This window comes from Pseudophryne corroboree, chromosome 5, assembly GCF_028390025.1.
Source record: "Pseudophryne corroboree isolate aPseCor3 chromosome 5, aPseCor3.hap2, whole genome shotgun sequence".
Taxonomy (NCBI): Eukaryota; Metazoa; Chordata; class Amphibia; order Anura; family Myobatrachidae; genus Pseudophryne; species Pseudophryne corroboree.
The window spans coordinates 128688883-128707035 of record NC_086448.1 but is presented as its reverse complement, the minus strand read 5'-3'; the positions used below and the strand labels follow the sequence as shown (position 1 = coordinate 128707035).

At 46.4% G+C, this 18153-nt stretch overlaps 1 protein-coding gene across 8 annotated transcripts in view; it reads left to right on the top strand.

Annotated features, from left to right (window-relative positions):
- Positions 1-18153, top strand: part of OSBPL3 (oxysterol binding protein like 3) — a 404452-nt gene that overhangs the window by 214865 nt on the left and 171434 nt on the right. The window contains exon 1 of one of the 8 annotated variants that reach the window (XM_063921707.1): positions 15371-15435. The exons of the other annotated variants lie outside the window; for them this stretch is intronic. The gene's annotated coding sequence lies outside the window, so the exon portion shown is untranslated. Of the gene's footprint in view, positions 1-15370; positions 15436-18153 lie in introns of those variants that run through there. 8 annotated transcript variants of the gene reach the window in all.

The window sequence follows — 18153 nt, the reverse complement described above, 5'->3', positions numbered from 1 at the left end:
AACTAAGGCCATCCGATACATGATTATTGCAATGAAAAATGTATTACACATTTCAGAGGCTGACCCTGTCCCTGACAAGAGGGTGTATATGTTTGGGGAGAAAAAGCAGCCAGTGACTTTTCCCCCGTCACATGAATTAAATGAGTTATGTGAAGAAGCGTGGTCTTCCCCTGATAAGAAAGTGGTGATTCCCAAGAGAATACTAATGGCGTACCCTTTCCCGCCAACGGATAGGTTACGCTGGGAATCCTCCCCTAGGGTTGACAAGGCCCTGACGCGCTTATCTAAAAGAGTGGCCCTGCCGTCTCAGGATACGGCCGCCCTAAAGGAACCTGCGGATAGGAAACAGGAAGGTATCTTGAAGTCTGTGTATACATACTCTGGTACTCTACTGAGACCGGCTATTGCTTCAGCTTGGATGTGCAGTGCTGTTGCAGCATGGACAGATACTCTGTCAGAGGGGTTGGATACCCTGGACAGGGATACCGTATTGCTAACACTTAGCCATATTAAAGATGTCGTCTTATATATGCGGGATGCCCAGAGGGACATTTGCCTGCTGGGCTCTCGAATAAATGCAATGTCCATTTCTGCCAGGAGGGTCTTATGGACTCGGCAATGGACAGGGGATGCCGACTCTAAAAAAAAAAAAAACACATGGAGGACGGTCTCTCGGACCTCGTATCCACAGCGACAGCTGGAAAGTCGACTTGCTTGCCACAGGTTTCCTCACAGCCTAAGAAAGCACCGTATTACCAAATGCAGTCCTTTCGTTCTCAAAAAAGCAAGAGAGTCAGAGGTGCATCCTTTCTTGCCAGAGGCAGGGGTAGAGGAAAGAAGCTGCACCATGCAGCCAGTTCTCAGGAACAAAAGTCCTCCCCTGCTTCCACTAAGTCCACCGCATGACGCTGGGGCTCCACAGGCGGAGCCAGGAGCGGTGGGGGCGCGTCTTCGAATTTTCTGCAACCAGTGGGTTCGCTCACAAGTGGATCCTTGGGCTATACAATTTGTATCTCAGGGATACAAGCTGGAATTCGAAGTGGCGCCCCCTCACCGTTACCTAAAATCCGCCTTGCCAGCTTCTTCCACGGGGAGGGAGATAGTCCTGACGGCTATTCACAAGCTGTACCTCCAGCAAGTGATAATAATGGTACCCCCCCTTCAGCAGGGAAGGGGTTACTATTCCACACTGTTTGTGGTACCGAAACCAGACGGTTCGGTAAGACCCATTCTAAATTTAAAATCCTTGAACATTTACATGAAAAAGTTCAAGTTCAAAATGGAATCGCTCAGAGCGGTCATTGCCAGCCTGGAAGAGGGGGATTTTATGGTATCTCTGGACATCCAGGATGCGTACTTGCATGTCCCCATTTATCCGCCTCACCAGGAGTACCTCAGGTTTGTGGTACAGGACTGTCATTACCAATTCCAGACGTTGCCGTTTGGTCTATCCACGGCACAGAGAGTCTTTATCAAGGTAATGGCGGAGATGATGGTACTCCTCCGGAAGCAAGGAGTTACAGTTATCCCGTACTTGGACGATCTCCTCATAAAGGCAAGGTCCAGAGAGCAGTTGTTGGTCAGCGTAGCGCACTCTCTGGAAGTGTTGCTACGGCACGGCTGGATTCTGAATATTCCAAAGTCGCAGCTGATTCCTACGACGCGTCTGCCCTTCCTGGGCATGATTCTGGACACAGAACAGAAGAAGGTATTTCTCCCGGAGGAGAAGGCTCAGGAGTTAGTGACCATGGTCAGGGATCTCCTGAAACCAAAGCAGGTGTCGGTGCATCACTGCACGCGAGTCCTGGGAAAGATGGTAGCGTCATACGAAGCCATTCCTTTCGGCAGGTTCCATGCCAGGATCTTTCAGTGGGATCTGTTGGACAAGTGGTCCGGATCGCATCTTCAGATGCATCGGCTGATCGCCCTGTCCCCGAGGGCCAGGGTGTCTCTTCTGTGGTGGCTGCAGAGTGCTCATCTTCTCGAGGGCCGCAGGTTCGGCATACAGGACTGGGTCCTGGTGACCACGGATGCAAGCCTCCGCGGATGGGGGGCAGTCACTCAGGGAAGAAACTTCCAGGGGCTGTGGTCAAGTCAGGAGACTCGTCTGCACATAAACATACTGGAATTAAGGGCCATATACAACGCCCTGAGTCAAACGGAGCCCCTGCTTCGAGACCAACCAGTGCTGATTCAGTCAGACAACATCACGGCAGTCGCCCATGTAAACCGACAGGGCGGCACAAGAAGCAGGGTGGCGATGGCGGAAGCCACAAGGATTCTTCGTTGGGCGGAGAATCACGTACAAGCACTGTCAGCAGTGTTCATTCCGGGAGTGGACAACTGGCAAGCAGACTTCCTCAGCAGGCACGACCTCCACCCGGGAGAGTGGGGACTTCATCAAGAAGTCTTCGAGCAGATTGCAAATCGGTGGGAACGGCCACAGGTGGACATGAATGCGTCCCGCCTAAACAAAAAGCTAAAAAAATATTGCGCCAGGTCAAGGGACCCTCAGGCGATAGCTGTGGACGCACTGGTAACTCCGTGGGTGTTCCAGTCGGTATATGTGTTTCCTCCTCTTCCTCTCATACACAAGGTACTGAGAATAGTAAGAAAAAGAGGAGTGAGAACGATACTCATTGTTCCGGATTGGCCAAGAAGGGCTTGGTACCCAGAACTTCAAGAGATGGTCACAGAGGACCCATGGTCTCTGCCTCTCAGACATGACCTGTTGCAGCTGGGGCCCTGTCTGTTTCAAGACTTACCGCGGCTGCGATTGACAACATGGCGGTTGAACGCCGGATCCTAGCGGAAAAGGGTATACCGGATGAAGTAATTCCTACGCTGATAAGAGCTAGGAAGGATGTGACAGCAAAGCATTATCGCCGCATATGGCGGAAATATGTTGCTTGGTGTGAGGCCAGGAAGGCCCCTACAGAGGACTTCCACTTGGGTCGTTTTCTGGATTTCCTACAGTCAGGTGTGACTATGGGCCTCAAATTAGGGTCCATAAAGGTTCAGATGTCGGCCCTATCCATTTTCTTTCAAAAAGAACTGGCTTCACTGCCTGAGGTTCAGACGTTTGTAAAGGGAGTGCTGCATATTCAGCCTCCTTTTGTGCCACCAGTGGCACCTTGGGATCTTAACGTTGTGTTGGATTTCCTGAAATCCCACTGGGTTGAGCCACTTAAGACCGTGGAGCTAAAATCTCACGTGGAAAGTGGTCATGCTATTGGCCTTAGCTTCGGCTAGGCGTGTGTCAGAATTGGCGGCTTTGTCATGTAAAAGCCCCTATCTGATCTTCCATATAGACAGGGCAGAATTGAGGATTCGTCCCCAATTTCTCCCTAAGGTGGTATCATCGCTTCATTTGAACCAACCTATTGTGGTGCCTGCGGCTACTAGGGACTTGGAGGATTCCAAGTTGCTGGACGTAGTCCGGGCTTTGAAAATTTGTTTCCAGAACGGCGGGAGTCAGAAAGTCTGACTCGCTGTTTATTCTGTATGCAGCCAACAAGGTTGGCGCTCCTGCTTCGAAGCAGACTATTGCTCGCTGGATCTGTAGCACGATTCAGCTGGCTCACTCTGCGGCTGGATTGCCGCATCCAAAATCAGTAAAAGCCCATTCCACAAGGAAGGTGGGCTCTTCTTGGGCGGCTGCGCGAGGGGTCTCGGCTTTACAGCTTTGCCGAGCTGCTACTTGGTCGGGTTCAAACACATTTGCTAAGTTCTACAAGTTTGATACCCTGGCTGAGGAGGACCTTGCCTTTGCTCATTCGGTGCTGCAGAGTCGTCCGCACTTTCCCGCCCGTTTGGGAGCTTTGGTATAATCCCCATGGTCCTTACGGAGTCCCCAGCATCCACTAGGACGTCAGAGAAAATAAGAATTTACTCACCGGTAATTCTATTTCTCGTAGTCCGTAGTGGATGCTGGGCGCCCGTCCCAAGTGCGGACTTCTTCTGCAATACGTGTATATAGTTATTGCTTACTAAAGGGTTATTGTTATGAGCCATCCGTTGATTGAGGCTCAGTTGTTGTTCATACTGTTAACTGGGTATGGTTATCACAAGTTATACGGTGTGATTGGTGTGTCTGGTATGAGTCTTACCCTGGATTCCTAATCCTTTCCTTGTAGTGTCAGCTCTTCCGGGCACAGTTTCCCTAACTGAGGTCTGGAGGAGGGGCATAGAGGGAGGAGCCAGTGCACACCAGATAGTACCTAATCTTTCTTTTAGAGTGCCCAGTCTCCTGCAGAGCCCGTCTATTCCCCATGGTCCTTACGGAGTCCCCAGCATCCACTACGGACTACGAGAAATAGAATTACCGGTGAGTAAATTCTTATTTAATTTGCTATAGAAATGAGGTAAGAATGTGCAGTATTTTAGGAAACCAAAAGAAAGGTTGGTGTTAGGGAGGGGGTGGTTGGATTGTGAAGTTGCTTCTTTACTCATTATGAACTTACGTATTTCTCGTAAGCCCTGGAAAGGATTACATACATTTTTATTCTTATTGGTGTGGTACCAGAAAAATGTTGCTTAAAATCAGGCTTTTGGATCCTTTCAGATGTTCTGACCACCTTAAATCATGATGACAGCGGTATGTACACAGACACAGAGTGATGTTGCAATACTGAAGGGTGAACATTTTAAATGAGAACCAAACAAGCAGAACACTGCCAGTTTTATTTCTATTTGCTTCTGAGTCCTTGGAATAAACACAGGCCTTTTGTGAGAATACATGTGGTATTTTTTAATTAACACATTTTCTATAAAGCTCCCATCACTTCCAAATAAAATTAAATAAAAAAAGTGACATAATGTCAGGAAACCACAGCTCCACAATTATGGTTTCCAAACTAGGTTATGGGAACGTATTCTGCCTGGAGCTGTGAATTTAGTTGCAGCAGGAGGAACAGGAATGCATAGGTACATGTGTATGTGTGTGTGTGTGTGTAGATATTTAGGGCAGTACGGAAGGTGTAATGGTTAGCATTACTGCCTCACAGCACTGAGGCCATGGGTTTGATTCCCATCATGGCCCTGACTAAGTGGAGTTTGTATATCCTCCCCGTGCTTGCATGGGTTTCCTCCATGTGCTCCAGTTTCCTCCCACAATTCAAAAATATACTGGTATGTTAATTGGATCCCAACAAAAGTTAACCCTAGCGTGAATGTGTATACATGTGGTAGGAAATATAGATTTACACAGAAATAGGATTGATTCCGCACTGGTTATGATTGATTTTAAGGTTATTGAGTATAAACCAACATCAGGTAAGATACCAAGGTGTAAACTCCTTCAATCCCACTGTTGGTGGTGCACCAGGAAGTCAGTAATTGCTTACTGTATACAAGTATCAAAGGAAAAAGAAAGAAGACTCCTTTTTTGGCGCACTCTTCAAAATCCAATAATAAAGTAATATTACTGATTGTACATATTAAAACATAACTTTTACTTTGTTATAATATTTTAACAAGTAAAAGTTTTATGTTTTAATATGTACAATCTGTAATATTACTTTATTATTGGATTATTATTATTCTTTTCTCTGACGTCCTAGTGGATGCTGGGAACTCCGTAAGGACCATGGGGAATAGACGGGCTCCGCAGGAGACTGGGCACTCTAAGAAAGAATTAGATCTACTGGTGTGCACTGGCTCCTCCCTCTATGCCCCTCCTCCAGACCTCAGTTAGAATCCGTGCCCGGCTCGAGCTGGTTGCACACTAGGGGCTCTCCTGAGCTCTTAGTAAAGAAAGTATTTATTAGGTTTTTTATTTTCAGTGAGATCTGCTGGCAACAGACTCACTGCTACGAGGGACTTAGGGGAGAGAAGCGAACCTACCTGCTTGCAGCTAGCTTGGGCTTCTAGGCTACTGGACACCATTAGCCCTAGAGGGATCGAACACAGGCCCAGCCTCGGTCGTCCGGTCCCGGAGCCGCGCCGCCGTCCCCCTTGCAGAGCCAGAAGACGGAAGATTCCGAGGAGAAAATCGTCGGCTGAAGACTCCGGTCTTCATTAAGGTAGCGCACAGCACTGCAGCTGTGCGCCATTGCTCCCCATGCACACCACATACTCCGGTCACTGATGGGTGCAGGGCGCTGGGGGGGGCGCCCTGGGCTGCAATTAGATTACCTTAAAAAGGCAAAAAAACACATAATATAGTCTCATAAACTATATATGTGTAAAAATCCCCTGCCTTAATATTGATATAAAGAGCGGGAGAAGCCCGCCGAAAAAGGGGCGGGGCTATCTCCCTCAGCACACTGGCGCCATTTTCTCTTCACAGCTCCACTGGAAGGACGCTCCCCAGGCTCTCCCCTGCAGTTTCCAGGCTCAATAGGGTAAAAAAGAGAGGGGGGGCACTAAATTTAGGCCAATACTGTGTATTATAGCTGCTATAGGGAAAATCACTTTGTGTAGTGTAAATCCCTGTTTATATAGCGCTGTGGTGTGTGCTGGCATACTCTCTCTCTGTCTCCCCAAAGGACTTTGTGGGGTCCTGTCCTCAGTCAGAGCATTCCCTGTGTGTGTGCGGTGTGTCGGTACGGCTGTGTCGACATGTTTGATGAGGAGGCTTATGTGGAGGCGGAGCAGGTGCCGATAAATGTGATGTCACCCCCTGCGGGGTCGACACCAGAGTGGATGAATATGTGGGAGGTATTAACCGACAGTGTCAACTCCTTACATAAAAGGCTGGATGACGTAACAGCCGTGGGACAGCCGGCTTCTCAGCCCGTGCCTGCCCAGGCGTCTCAAAGGCCATCAGGGGCTCAAAAACGCCCGCTACCTCAGATGGCAGACACAGATGTCGATACGGAGTCTGACTCCAGTGTCGACGACGACAAGACTAATGTACATTCCACTAGGGCTATCCGTTGCATGATTACGGCAATGAAAAATGTGTTGCACATTTCTGACATTAACCCAAGTACCACTAAAAAGGGTATTATGTTTGGGGAGAAAAAGCAACCAGTGGTTTTTCCCCCTTCAGATGAATTAAATGAAGTGTGTGAAGAAGCGTGGGCTTCCCCTGATAAAAAACTAGTGATTTCTAAAAAGTTACTGATGGCGTACCCTTTCCCGCCAGAGGACAGGGTACGTTGGGAAACATCCCCGAGGGTGGATAAAGTTCTCACACGCTTGTCAAAAAAGGTGGCACTACCGTCTCAGGATACGGCCGCCTTAAAGGAGCCTGCGGATAGAAAGCAAGAGGCTATCCTGAAGTCTGTATATACACACTCAGGTACTATACTGAGGCCTGCTATTGCTTCAGCATGGATGTGCAGTGCTGCAGCTGCGTGGTCAGATTCCTTTTCTGATAATATTGATTCCCTTGACAGGGACACTATATTGCTAACCATAGAGCATATTAAAGACGTAGTCTTATACATGAGAGATGCACAGAGGGATATTTGCCGGCTGGCATCTAGAATAAATGCAATGTCCATTTCTGCCAGGAGAGTATTATGGACTCGGCAGTGGACAGGTGATGCGGATTCTAAAAGGCACATGGAGGTTTTGCCTTACAAGGGTGAGGAATTGTTTGGGGATGGTCTCTCGGACCTCGTTTCCACAGCGGCAGCTGGGAAATCGACATTTTTACCCCAGGTTCCCTCACAGCCAAAGAAAGCACCGTATTATCAGGTACAGTCCTTTCGGCCCCAGAAAGGCAAGCGGGTTAAAGGCGCGTCCTTTCTGCCCAGAGGCAGGGGTAGAGGGAAAAAGCTGCACCATACAGCCAGTTCCCAAGAACAGAAATCCTCCCCTGCTTCCACTAAATCCACCGCATGACGCTGGGGCTCCACTGGTGGAGCCAGGTGCGGTGGGGGCCCGTCTCCGGAACTTCAGCGACCGGTGGGTTCGCTCACAGGTGGATCCCTGGGTTCTACAAGTGGTATCTCAGGGATACAAGCTGGAATTCGAGACGTCTCCCCCTCGCGTTACCTCAAATCAGCCTTGCCAGCTACTCCCCCGGACAGGGAGGTAGTACTGGTGGCAATTCACAAGCTGTACCTCCAGCAGGTGATAATCAAAGTTCCCCTCCTTCAACAGGGACGGGGTTACTATTCCACAATGTTTGTGGTACCGAAACCAGACTGTTCGGTGAGACCCATTCTAAATTTAAAATCCTTGAACACTTATATAAGAAGGTTCAAGTTCAAAATGGAATCGCTCAGGGCGGTTATTGCAAGCCTGGAAGAAGGGGATTACATGGTGTCACTGGACATCAAGGATGCGTACCTGCATGTCCCCATTTATCCACCTCACCAGGTGTACCTCCGTTTTGTGGTACAAGACTGCCATTACCAATTCCAGACGTTGCCGTTTGGTCTGTCCACGGCACCGAGGGTATTTACCAAGGTAATGGCCGAAATGATGATACTCCTTCAAAAGAAGGGAGTTGTAATTATCCCATACTTGGACGATCTCCTTATAAAGGAGAGGTCCAGGGAGCAGTTGTTGGTCGGAGTAGCACTATCTCAGGAAGTGCTACAACAGCACGGCTGGATTCTGAATATTCCAAAGTCGCAGCTGGTTCCTACGACGCGTCTGCTGTTCCTGGGTATGATTCTGGAGGAACTAAGGGCCATTTACAATGCCCTAAGTCAGGCAAGACCCCTGCTTCAAAACCAGCCGGTGCTGATTCAGTCAGACAACATCACGGCGGTCGCCCATGTAAACCGACAGGGCGGCACAAGAAGCAGGATGGCGATGGCAGAAGCCACAAGGATTCTCCGATGGGCGGAAAATCACGTGATAGCACTGTCAGCAGTGTTCATTCCGGGAGTGGACAACTGGGAAGCAGACTTCCTCAGCAGGCACGACCTCCACCCGGGAGAGTGGGGACTTCATCCAGAAGTCTTCCAACTGATTGTAAACCGTTGGGGAAGGCCACAGGTGGACATGATGGCGTCCTGCCTAAACAAAAAGCTAAAAAGATATTGCGCCAGGTCAAGGGACCCTCAGGCGATAGCTGTGGACGCTCTAGTGACACCGTGGGTGTACCAGTCGGTTTATGTGTTCCCTCCTCTTCCTCTCATACCAAAGGTGCTGAGGATAATAAGAAAGAGAGGAGTAAGAACTATACTCATCGTTCCGGATTGGCCAAGAAGGACTTGGTACCCGGACCTGCAAGAAATGATCTCAGAGGACCCTTGGCCTCTGCCTCTCAGACAGGACCTGCTACAGCAGGGGCCCTGTCTGTTCCAAGACTTAACGCGGCTGCGTTTGACGGCATGGCGGTTGAACGCCGGATCCTGATGGAAAAGGGCATTCCGGTTGAAGTCATTCCTACGCTGATAAAAGCTAGGAAAGATGTGACCGCAAAGCATTATCACCGCATATGGCGAAAATATGTTGCTTGGTGTGAGGCTATGAAGGCCCCCACAGAAGAATTTCAGCTGGGTAGATTTCTGCACTTCCTACAGTCAGGAGTGACTATGGGCCTAAAATTGGGATCCATTAAAGTCCAGATTTCAGCCCTGTCTATTTTCTTTCAAAAAGAACTGGCTTCACTGCCTGAAGTTCAGACGTTTGTTAAGGGAGTGCTGCATATTCAGCCCCCTTTTGTGCCCCCAGTGGCACCTTGGGATCTCAACGTTGTGTTGGATTTCCTAAAATCACATTGGTTTGAGCCACTTCAGACCGAGGATTTAAAATATCTCACGTGGAAAGTGGTCATGCTTTTGGCCTTGGCTTCGGCTAGGCGGGTGTCAGAATTGGCGGCTCTGTCCTGTAAAAGCCCCTATCTGATCTTCCATATGGACAGAGCAGAATTGAGGACGCGTCCCCAATTCCTCCCTAAGGTAGTATCAGCGTTTCATTTGAACCAACCTATAGTGGTGCCTGCGGCTACTCGGGACTTGGAGGCTTCCAAGTTGCTGGACGTAGTCCGGGCCCTGAAAATCTATGTCTCCAGGACGGCTAGAGTCAGAAAAACTGACTCGCTGTTTATCCTGCATGCACCCAACAAGCTGGGTGCTCCTGCTTCTAAGCAGACTATTGCTCGCTGGATCTGCTCCACGATTCAACTTGCACATTCTGCGGCTGGACTGCCGCATCCTAAATCAGTAAAAGCCCATTCCACGAGGAAGGTGGGCTCTTCTTGGGCGGCTGCCCGAGGGGTCTCGGCTTTACAACTTTGCCGAGCTGCTACCTGGTCGGGAACAAACACGTTTGCAAAATTCTACAAGTTTGATACCCTGGCTGAGGAGGACCTTGAGTTTGCTCATTCGGTGCTGCAGAGTCATCCGCACTCTCCCGCCCGTTTGGGAGCTTTGGTATAATCCCCATGGTCCTTACGGAGTTCCCAGCATCCACTAGGACGTCAGAGAAAATAAGATTTTACTCACCGGTAAATCTATTTCTCGTAGTCCGTAGTGGATGCTGGGCGCCCATCCCAAGTGCGGATTGTCTGCAATACTTGTATATAGTTATTGCCTAACTAAAGGGTTATTGTTATGAGCCATCTGTTCGTGAGGCTCAGTTGTTATTCATACTGTTAACTGGGTATAGTATCACAAGTTGTACGGTGTGATTGGTGTGGCTGGTATGTGTCTTACCCGGGATTCCAAATGCTTTCCTTATTGTGTCAGCTCTTCCGGGCACAGTTTCCCTAACTGAGGTCTGAAGGAGGGGCATAGAGGGAGGAGCCAGTGCACACCAGTAAATCTAATTCTTTCTTAGAGTGCCCAGTCTCCTGTGGAGCCCGTCTATTCCCCATGGTCCTTACGGAGTTCCCAGCATCCACTACGGACTACGAGAAATAGATTTACCGGTGAGTAAAATCTTATTTTTTTTTTTGATACAGGAAATATAGATTGTAAGCTCCGCTGAGGCAGGAACTGATATGAATGGCCAAATATTCTCTGTAAAGCGTTGCGGAATATGTGCGCGCTATATAAATAACTGGTAATAAATAAAATATATGATGCACCACATTCCATAACCTCTTAGATACAGTATTGTTAATGTGAGCTATCAGTATGAGATGATCTACTGAGTAAGAAAGCTTTGATGCTTATCTCTAACTTATTTCTGGTGCTTTTTAATGGCCTACAGGGACACTGTGAAAATTCCTAGTGAGAATAGAGGCAGAGGTCTTGCCTGGAAATATATGTATGGTTCAGGCACCTGCAGAAAGGCCCTTCATTTGATTCCGCCATCAGAAGTTGAGACCTTTTGTAGTTGAAGCTGGATCTTGTGGTTGTTGGATAGGAAAAAACAATGGTTCCCTAATGCACACCGAGTGAAAAATATTACTACATAATAGTCAGATTATACGGTTGTTGGATACCCTACACATTGTGAGCTTGTGAGCAGGGCCTTCCTACCTCTATAACTGTTTGTTATTACCCAGTTTTGTTTTATAATTGTGTACAATTTTAAAGCGCAACAGAATTCACTGCGCTATATAAGAAACTGTTAAATAAATAAATATGTTTTGATAGTGGGTCTATGTCAAAATGTCTGCATTAAAGGTTGAGTATCCCATATCCAAAATGCTAGGGACCAGAAGTATTATGGATATCAGATTTTTCCGTATTTTTCCGTATTTTGGAATAATTACATACATACTATAATGAGAGATCAGGGCGATGGGACTCAAGTCTAAGCTCAGAATGCATTTATGTTTCATATACACCTTATACACATACAGCCTGAAGGTAATTTTGGCCAGTACAGGTTGAGTATCCCATATTCAAATATTCCGGAATACAGAATTTTTTGAGTGAGACTGAGATAGTGAAACCTTTGTTTGTAATCCGCCCCCTGTGCCAGGCAGTGACTTCTCTTTGGAAGTGCTACCTGACAATCACACACGCAGACAGCCTTAGGGGGAGGAATTTTTTTCCCTCTGGCACTGCCAGGCCAGGCTACGATTAAGAGAGTGTCCGCTTCCAGTAGGAAGCCACTCCCTACCTTTTGCACAGCCCTATATGGCTTTTATAGGCTGCAACCAATGCAGTCTGTAGAAGCCAGTGTTTTACGCAGGTGCCAAGAACCTGCAGGCCATGGCTGTCTCCTCTCTGAGTCTGTGCATGGGTAGCGGCAAACCCTGTACTAGGAGCCGCTGCTGATTAAATAATAATCATAATCATTTATCCTTTTAGAAAATGTTGACATATTTAGCAACGCTGTACATTGAGATGTTTATGCATAGATTGACTTACAGTCTAAAGAACGATTGCCATAGAACGTAGTGGAGTAACAATTGCAGCTGGTGGTAGGGAAAATCTGTCACCTGTAAGCCAGAAGTGTTATCAGCCGCCTGTGTGAAGCAGCAATTGAAGACTGACATTTCAGTTATCGGTGGTGTGATATCTTTGGATGGTGGGAAGAGACTGTCATTTGCTGGCAATCACGCCAATCCTCCACAATTTATCTTGACTGAAGCTTATTCCTCTTCTGGCTCTACAGAAGGCTGCACAGGCTCTCTGTTAGTTATCCGCTAGCTTGTATTTTTTATTTGAAAAATAAAACTTAAGGATAGAAGAATAAAAGTTATGTCACTTTACCAACTATGGGGCCGATTTTGTTGTTGCCCGCACCCCCTACTGGGCATCTGTGCTAATGGGTGTCTATCAGAGTTGTTCAAATGTTTCTCTGTTGTACTGAAGCTCTATATTTGTACTTCAAAACCACTTGGGAAACCGCTTTCTCCTCTGTGCTGAATTAACATTTGTAAGGGCCCACTGATAACCTTGCTCCCCGCTGCGTTCTCACCATCCGTCCACTTTTACTATGTGCTGTGTAATCGTGTCTCATGGCACAGTCCGTGTTCTCCTGATTGGTGGTCCCTTCCAGCTGTGTTGCATATTTAGTCGCTGAGTGACATTGGCACAGAGTCATTATACGTTGATGTCTGCTGAAGTGCAGGTACTCTAAGCCATATGCACGTCATTCCTTAATAGGGTGGAGGTGCTATGCGTTGGGGTCAAAGGGCTTACTGCTTTTTCCACCCTGTCGGTAAGCTGACATTGTGTTTCCTTGGCTGAAGTTAAGGGTTAGACCAAGCGAGTGTTTTTTTTATTGCCGCCAGCCCAGGACTCCTTTCTAAGATAATGAAATGTTTGCAAAACCATTGGAAAAAGGCTGCATATATCAACCCCTGGGACACTTTTGGAAAATATTCATTAAAGTGGCTTTGCAGGCAGCTTTAAATGTAAAAACACTGTACTCTAGTATATAGGTTCCCAAACTCCACCATTTACAGTCCACATTTTTAAGAAAGGCAAGCTTGCGCACAAGTGACTTAGGGGTAGATGTATTAAAGTTCCCTTTTCGATCGTTAAATACCGGGTCCCGTTTCACCGCATTATCGCAGTGAACCAGGCACCAGTATCGCCCAACTGTATTATGCTACCTTGAGCCGTTAACGGAATTCGATATTGCAGCCCTCTGGTGATATAGGAGCTCCGTTTTTTCTCCACCCCACAGATCTCATGCGCATGCGTCGGCGATGTGTCCCAGCTCTCCTCGCATCTCTGTTCTGGCGCATGCGCCGGCTGGGAGTCCCAAGTCTCCCCACGTCTCTGTTCCGGCGCATGCGCCGGCTGGGAATCCCAGCTCTCCCCGCATCTCTGTCCCAGCGCATGCGTATTGAGTGCAGGGACGCCATCTACATATTATATTTCCCACAGCGGTCACATGATAAAAATAACTTTATTAAAAAGATTACAAACAAACATGGCTGCCGGACGAAAAAACGAGATTAGGGAGCCGCACAGCATGCAAACAAACGGCGAAGTCGAAGACTGCAGGCGACGAAGCGGAGATCCGGAAAAGCTGTTCATACATTAGGTAAGTCCCGCAGCTGCCGGCAAGAGGGTGGAGACGGCGAAAAGGTGAGGGGCCCATAGCGCAGCACGAAAAAAATACCACAATTCACAATCATACATCAGGAGGTGCGGTAACTACAGCAATTAGTGTGTCCAGTTACCGTTTTTACCCAGTAAACCAGTTCATACATCTGCCCCTTAGTACAGAAAACACTAGTAATCCCCAACACGTGGGATGACATCCGCAACAGGATTTGAAAACTACATGGTGGTAGATATTCAGAGATCTCCGTTGCATATATTTGTAAAGATATGTTAAGCAGGCCAACTTCAAGGTGTCTGCGAGTACTTGGGGGTACCTACAGTAGCATTAAGTCTAAGTCCGGGGCGCAGTACCCCACAAACCGGCAAGGGCCAGACAACCCAAGGTAGCACACCAGTGAGAGGCTAAAGTGTTAGTGAATGTTAAGAAGAAGCAGCTATATCTTAAAGATGATACACATGTGAAAAGTGTAATTTAAAAAAGTGGTATTAGTGATGATTAGTGGATGTTTGGGGCACGGTGCTCCCTGGGCTGCTTTGGGGTAGCACACGGTAATATTTTATTTAGCATATTGTTCAGTGACGTCATTCTGCCTCTGTCCTGTACACGCATCGTCAACGACATCGTCAAAACTGACCTGCATGTTAAGATGAGAGAAGCCCTCTTTAACGATTTTGCACGTACACACTGGACGATATTACAAACGATATCACTCAAAAGGGTGGAAATGAGCGATATCATTTAAAATATTGCCTAGTGTGTACCCAGCAAAAGATAAACACTGGGCCTGATTCATTATGGATCTCTATTGAGGCTGAGATAGCAATGTTCACAAATATGCTCGTGCTAAAAATTACATGTGAAGAGCCGCCCAGAAAGGATAAAAGGCACCCACCAATGTATTCGCAAATCTGCATATGCATTAGCAGATTTGCAGTGCATATGCAAGAAAAGGACACCATCGACATTTGCGGCTGACCCCAGCATACTCAAGTCAATGAGAATGCAGTCGCACCGGGTGCCATGTTTTTGAACGCAGCGTTCGCAGATACACTCCCAGATAGCGGCCATGACACGCCTGCGTTTTTCCAACCAATCCCCACAAACGACATGTTACCACCCACAAACGGTTACTTCCTGTCAATCAAAATGCGTTCACTTTACAATGTGGCTGCATACACATGGAGATCACATTTTGCCCTTCGCTCATTCGCAATGTGTTCGCAGCGCAAGTGCAGTTCGCTGATAATCGCTCACTGCGTGCAATCTCACATTAGCAATTGGTAATGAATCAGACCCACAGTCTGCATTCTCATCTCTGAAATCACGTGATCAGGTCTGCTTCCATCTCAGCACTATCAGTAGATTATTTTTTAATAATCCAGATATATATTTTAATTATTTTGGGTAGTTGCAACTATGCAGACAAGACCGGGTTCCCGGAAGTATTGTCACTGCAATGTAACATGATGCCTACTGTGATACCTTGCAACACATAGGGAGTATACATTTTTCTATATTTACATATTGCTAGGCAACACCATACAAGTTGGTGTAAAAAAAAAATTCCTATCCTTAGTGACTACAGACACTACTGCCTAACAGAAGGTGAGTTTCTATTCTAAACACTGCTGGATTTAGAAATCTCTCTGCAAATTCAATCTAAAAATATTTGCAGCTTGTTCCGACAAGCCGAGAAACTGGAACTGCATTTATTATTCATGCATTATTGTATAATTGCTAACTGATTCCACTAGGAACAACAAATAAATAAGAGACAGGTAAATTGACTAAGCCACCGCGGTGTCTTCGTCTGCTAGATTTATAGAATCAATACCAAATACAAAACACACCTGGTTTGCATTTAACATTATGGCCCCTTGCTGCTTTGTAAATTTACCCCATAGTCTTATGGTGTGTACACACGGTGAGATCCTTGCTATGCCCGATTTTCACTTTGCGATTTCCCCTGAACTCCCCGGAGCCCAGCACCACCGGTTTTGACTAACTTTTCTTGAGATATGGATTGTGTGCTTACGATTTTGGCATATGTGAGATATAATTGATTTTATGTGAGATGAACTAGATAGTACACCGATCTAGCAAGGACTGACTTGCCTGCACAGTCTATCTTTTCTTGCGATACCGACCTGGCGGGACCGCGCATCGGGATCGAATCTGGGATCGCAAGCAGCATAACACCTTGCGATTTGCACAAACTTTTCTTGCGATTTTGACTATATAGTCTAAATCGAAAGAAAAAATCTCACCGTGTGTACACACCATTAGAGAATATTATATCAGTGCGTGATTACTATTAGTTTTTTTTTTCCCATTGAAAATGTTGTAATTCAGTGATCTAAAGCGACATTAATAGTTTTCAATGTGAGCTGCTAATAGTGTTATTTAAGTATACAGTACGTTGTGATGCTGTATATTATGGCAACCTGTGGCTCACAAGCTCTGTTGTATGCTTTGCATGCATAATCACGGAGGATAAGTGTAAAGGACCCCTTAAAATACTTGTGTCAGGAATTTAGGTTCTGTGCCTATTATGTTGTAAACAGTAACCAAAAGCCACATGAAAATATGTACTACATGGTCTTCTTTTAAAAATCAACTTTACTCTGAATTTGTATAGAAAATATTTGTATATAAAATAACATTGGGAAAACTGCAAATCGCAATGTCACACACTTGTTAAGTTTTAAGATTTCTTTTGTCAGTATCTCATTTTGTCTGAGGTCACAGATAACCTTTACAGAAGTTTAGTTAAAGTTCTCCGGCCACACCTCAGTTATGTACTGTGGTATGCTGAAGCGCTGAATACCTGTCTCACCCATATTGGTTATTTGAGATATTTTGGAAGCTTTGTTTAGTATTTTGTCAATTATTTGTTTGATAAATATGGGTCAGTAAAAGCAAGCAATGACCACTGTACATGAATGAGGTGAGGACTTTGAAACATGGCTTCAGCCTAGTTTAAACTTTATCGTTCTCTCGTGTTTCCCCTGTCCTTCAGGGTGTGCATCTTGCAGTAATCAAAGGGAAATATTTTGCGGTTTTCAGATGTCAGCTTATTTTCAGTACACATTAAAACCAAGCAAAGGAAATGTAAGTAGTGCAGAGTGAGAAGTCTGACCTACCTCCTGAACACATCCTGCTGAGCGATCTGACGTTACTGGGACCTGAGCAGACAGATGTAGACCGTGCCATAGTAGAAATTACCTTGGGAAGAGGGACAGAGTGCAAGGTGTCAAAAACGGGGAAACCCCAAAAAGTATATAAATACTTTTATTGTCAGTAATTATTTACAGTAGAGTCACCAGCATGTTCTGCGTTACTTTGTTACTGGGAACGTACCTAACCCTGATTATTATCATATAGAACTGTAGAGTAATATACTGTACATACAGATGCGTCCTTACTCGTCTATCCTCCGGGCGTAAAGAGTCATGGCACACAGAGGTAATGAGAGCCGCCAGGTCCCGTGTAACTCTGGTGAGTGCCGAGCATCTTTTTTTTCCCCCCTGAAAATGCGTCTTATTCACATCGTTATGCAAATAAGACCCACAAGCAGACTTTGCTGATTAAATTATATTTGGCATGCCTCTATTCTGTGTGCGAATGCACCTGTATCTGCATACGAAATATACGTTATGGTAAGAACTTACCAATGATAACGGTATTTCTCCTAAGTCCACAGGATAGCAATAGGATATGATGAAGCGACAGCGGAATTGCACCAATCGGTCCCAGCTTTTCCGGCCTCCCAGCATGCAACGGGCCCGTCCATATATCCCAGCCTCCTGGCTCAGGCAAATCAGCTCAAGGCAGGAGCATCATAGATAGCCCTAATCAGGCGAGAAGAACACACATGCACACCCCTACGTACAAGAAGGAAGAGGTTAGTGATAAAAGGATCCTCAAATCAGGTGCATCAGGGTGGGATCCCTGTAGACTTAGGAGAAACTTTAGCTGTCAACCATTTAAGATCCACTTTATTAAGTGGTTCAAATGGGACAACTTGAAGGACCTTCAGAACTAGACTTAAGTCCCAAGGCACTGTAGAAGGAACAAAAGGAGGTTGAATGCGCATCATTCCCTAGAAAAAAGTACACACATCCTGTAAATTGGCAATTTTATTTTGGAACCATACAGTCAATGCCGACATTTGCACTCTCAAGGAAGCCACCTTCAAACCTTTATCCATTCCAGCCTGAAGAAATGCTAAGACCCTGGAAACTCTGAAAGACTTGGGGTCCATTTTCCGTTCACTGCACCAATGAATATAGGTTTGCCATATTCGGTGATAAATGCGAGCTG